This window comes from Cyphomyrmex costatus, unplaced genomic scaffold (assembly GCF_001594065.2).
Source record: "Cyphomyrmex costatus isolate MS0001 unplaced genomic scaffold, Ccosl1.0 scaffold354, whole genome shotgun sequence".
NCBI lineage: Eukaryota > Metazoa > Arthropoda > Insecta > Hymenoptera > Formicidae > Cyphomyrmex > Cyphomyrmex costatus.
The window spans coordinates 15,962-21,303 of record NW_017277709.1 but is presented as its reverse complement, the minus strand read 5'-3'; positions in this window follow the sequence as shown (position 1 = coordinate 21,303).

Below are 5,342 nucleotides of genomic sequence, written 5' to 3'. Positions count from 1 at the left end.
AGAAATATAAAAAATATAACAATGACGGTTTTGTTAAAAAAGCAAAAGAAGTCAAGCGAAAGAATTACAAATATCAAAAAAGTAGGATGAGAATATGATCAGAGAGACAAAAATTTTACTCGTCAAACGATTGGAGATGACTGAATGTGAAGATTTCTTGTTGATTATATCATGGGACATTTCAACTGCACGAGGAGCGGTGAGGGGGAAAATGCAACTTTTGGTTGATTTTCAAATCGCCTCCGTCTAACTTTCGAAGTTCCCCTCACCTCACCGCTCTGCGCGCACAACAATGCCATTCGACTGTAATGGGGCATTTGCACTCCACGCGGAGCGGTGAGGTGAGGGGAAAGTGCAACTTTCGGTTGATTTTCGAATCATTTACGTCTAGCTTTTGTTGTCCCCCTCACAACACCGCACCGCGCATAATATATTACCACGAAGAGTAACTGTTTTACATTTATTTAATAATTTTAATATGCGATCGCGTTAATGAATAAAAAACGAATATGTTATTTTAAAATTGACGGGTTAATATTAGACGGTTAGTGAAAGCAACCTTGGGGATTGTTTTGATGTGGAAGGACGGACGAGAGTCGCACGTCCTCCCCTTACCCGGTAAACTGTGCAGTCATCATTTAAATACATATTAATAAATTCTTATTTTAAATACTACCGACTGCTGACCGATATGACGTATATTTTAAAAAACTGTCGTAGTATTATCACGAGTTAAATTGTAATAATATATTACCACGAAAAGTAACTGATTATTTATTAGGTGTACAAAAAAGTTCTGAGCTTTAGATTTCATACAACCGAAATAACAATTTAAATTTTATATATCTTCCCGCCCTTTTGCGGTTTTAAAGCGTTAACATTTGGCCTTCTAAAATGCCATACGGTTTGGCGTTTGATGCACATCACCTCAAAAATCAGTAGTGTTCACGATGGCAATAACAAAAGAGTATATTCGATTTTCCATCCACTTCGCGTTTCATCTGAAGAAAGATGCTGCTGAAGCCACTGCAATGATTTGTGCTGCATATGGAGAAAACGCTGTAAGTCATGCTACATGTAAAAGATGGTATCAAAAGAGTTTCGCCAAAGAGATTTCAGTCTTAAAGATGAATCACGTGCTGGACGCCTTGAAAAGAAACGGACGAATTGCAAGCACTGCTGGATATAAACTCTGCGTAAACTGAAAAGGAGCTTACAGAACAGCTTGGCGTTACGCAGCAAGCCATTTCCGTGCGATTACATACGAATAAAGATTGAATTTTACAAAAAAAGCTCAGAACTTTTTTGTACACCTAATATTATTAAAGTTGCCTGTACAAAGTGAACATACGTAAAGTGTATCATATGCAACTTTCGGCCAATTTTCGAATCGCCTCCGTTTTCCGCTGTATCCTCTTTATTTTATATTAAGTACACACATATAAATATAATATATATATATGTATATTTGAAATATATATATTTTTTAAATAAAATTATTTTAAATATTTTCAACTGCTGAATAGTATTTAAAAATAAGAAACATAAAATAAGTTTTGAAAACTTATTAAAAATAAAAATTATTTTTTTACTAAAAACATCTGTTTTAAATATCTTAATTTTTTTTAAATGAAAGTTATGAAAAACGTTTAATTCTTTAAAAAATTAAATTTAAAGAATTATTTACGTAAAACTGGTTCTTAGACCTTCATTTTTTAAAGAGCTCTTTATTGGATCAAATTGTATATTAATAATAACAATTTGACTTTAAAAATTATTTGAAACGAGTGAAATCCAAACAATTAGTATTTTATTGCATTTGAAATGTGAATTTAACAGCACGAATTGTTTAATTAGTATGATACTGTAATAATAATATACACCGAAGAACATATTTTATGTTTATTTTTTTATTTTTACGATTGTGTTAATGAATAAATAAAAATATGTTGTCTAAAGTCTCGACGCGTTAATTAATATTAACTCTCTTTCGTTATATAAAATATATCAATTTTCGGCGCCAAGTTAATTATATATTTACTAAATTCTAATGATATGTATCATTTGTATAAATGATTTGATATCAACAGTCGGCGCCAAATTAAATTCTACCATCCTTTCTTTAATTATCCTTATTATTTATTTAATTCTAATGGCATGTATAATCTATATAAAAGATACGATCGATAGTCGGCGCCAAGTTAAATTCTAATATCTTTAAAAACCCATGTACTACTATTCCTAACAGGTACAATTTGTACTTAAAAAAATAAATAGTAAAACCCATGTAGTACTATCTTTATCTTCATATAATGACATATATCATTTGTATAAAAGATCTGATATCAACAGTCGACGCCAAGTTAAATTCTAAAATGGTATAACCCATGTACTACTGACTTTTAATCATTTACACTAATTTCGACCCACTGCATTTCCTCCCTCCCTTTCTTCGCCGCTCCCCACCCACACTACCCATCTTTTTCGCTGTATTTCATTGTTTTTCGTTATGTAATATTAAATCATTTTTTAAATCATTTGTTATATATATTTTTGATATATATATATATATATATTAACAATAAGGAAAGTCTAATAAACAGCAAATGTGATAGAGGAATTTAACTTGGTAAGGTATAAAAGTAAAACACAAGTGGTACCTTTAATCTTTAAGAACTCATATAGTACTATTATTTAAATTCTACTAAATTAAAAAGTAAAACCCATGTGGTACTATCTTTAATACTCTATCTCTAAAGATCTAAAAGGTACCATCCTTACACTTATTTAACTCTAATGACGTATCATTTGTATGTATATATAAACTTACCTTTTAAAAAAAAATGTAGAAGAAAGCGCTAAGAGTGGGTGCTGCTAGTCAAAAACCATTTGGGCCAATTTCACCAACATCAATTAGTTAATCGACTGTGAAACTGACCAATCACATTTGCTGTTTAGTAGAACCATCTTTAAAAGCCTACATGATATTATCCTTATTTACTTAATTTTAATGACATTTATCATTTGTATACAAGATTTGATATCAACAGTCGGCGCCAAGTTAAATTCTACCAAATTAAAAAGTAAATCACAAGTGGTACCTTTAATCTTTAAGAACCCATATAGTACTATTGTTTAAATTCTACTAAATTAAAAAGTAAAACCCGTGTGGTACTATCTTTTTCTTCATACAATGAAACCTAAGTATATGCCTTTGTATTTTTATTAAAAGATCTTCTTATTCGAAACCAAGTGATTTAATTCTTCTTTAAAGAATTATATAACAATTAATTTAAAAACAAAATAAAAAAAATTTGTTATATTTAAATAAAAAAATTTTTTATGTAAAAACACTTCGCGCTGCTAGAGCGGATAAGAAAAACAATGAAAACTATCTAAAAGATATAATATAATTAATACAAATATATGTATGTGAAGGTAATGATAATTTAAAAATTATGGTAAACATATTCTAAATGCTACATTTAATTAATAAATATACAGCTTACTTTTCTTTTTTTATGTATTTCACTCGCATATAATGTACGCGAATATACATACAGACTATATACTTTAACTCTCGTAGTTTCTAATCTCTTTTATACAAAATGTTACATCCATATATGTATAATTTTATTGTGACGTTATTATATTGGGATTGAGATACAATTCACTCGCACATACATATACACGAATATATACACACTATATACTTTAATTCTCGTGCGGTGTTGTGAGGGGGACAGCGAAAGCTAGACGTAAATGATTCGAAAATCAACCGAAAGTTGCACCCCCCTCACCTCACCGCTCCGCTCGCAGTCCACATGCCCTACGACGATCGAGCGGTATAGACTAGCGCCGCATTTGCCTCTTGCGGCAGGAATGTCAGAAGGACATCGAATGGAATGTGGTTGACGATGACAATGACGACAATAACGACAATAATAACGACGACGTATCTTAAAAATAAAACGTGAAAACTTACAGATTCGGACTTTGAATCGCGATATCTTCGCTCGTAGGACACGTAGAGAAAAAATAAAAGCACTTTTATTATACAATTTAAGTAATTGCCATCGATTGAGCGTATATAGAACTTGATCCGTTCAGCCGTTACTGAGATCTGATCATCTCAATCCCCCGAAACTCTCAGATTCGCGTAAAGGAAGCACGGTAATGCCGCGGCGCTTGGCTTAGCGCCGAGATACTACCGTGTCTCCAGATTCTATTGAAAACATAAAATTATTACATATCTTCTAAAAATAAGTAAAAATCATTTCTCCGATAAAAAAAACTCACCTCTGCATCTTCCAAATAAAAAAATCCATGTCAAAGGATAAAGTCGTCAATAATACGGAATCAGAAGAAATAAAACTTTTTGATGTCATAAAATGATTGTACATATACATCAAATATGTAATAGTTCAGTAACACGTCATTCAGTTACTACGAACATAATTGTGAATTATGTTGGTAATGCAAAGTCAAATTCTGTTTGTGATCGGAATATAAGACTTATAAAGATCCACCGTGTCTGTCTGAAGGTTAAGACACTGTTGCTTTGTTTTTTAATGTTAAGCATCTCTGAGATGAGACGTTTGTTATAACACGGTTCTTGATGAAGGATTTGAATGTTCTTCCAATCAAATTCATATCCTTGATGTACTCGGTAGTCTGTTATTACTGATTTTAAACTCGTATTCCATCGTATGTGTCTGTGATGTTCTGAAATCCGTGTTTTTAGTCTCCTACCAGTCTGTCCCACGTAAGACGCATCGCAATCATTACAATTTATTTTGTATACGAAGTTTGACTTAGATAGTGAGTTTAAGGGATCTTTGTGTACCTTAATATATTTGCATAGTTTATTTGAGCTGTAATAAGAGACCATGGTATCCCTTCTATTAACTTGTTTTAACTTTTCTGTTAAAATCGGTACAAAAGGTACCGTAAACTATGAAGGATAAATGGTAAATTCTTCGTTATTAGATAAGTTATTATTACGTAATGACCCATTGCGAATGATATTTTTGATTTTATTATTGATGGTATCAAAAATGAATATTAGAGGATAATCATTTTCTATTAAAATTTCTATAATCAGATTTATATAGGAGATTGTATTGTAGTGATGGATCTCTCCCAAGAGCTTATGGATTGCCGAAAATTCACAAACCTGATTGTCCTTTTAGAATCATCGTGTCTTCGGTGGGCAGTCCTTTACATTCTTTGGCTTCTTTTTTAAATAACATTCTTTTTAAAACCATTCCTAAAGCAAATAGTTACATTAAAAATAGTTTTCAGCTTGTTGAAAAATTAAAAACAATAAAAACTTCTTCAGA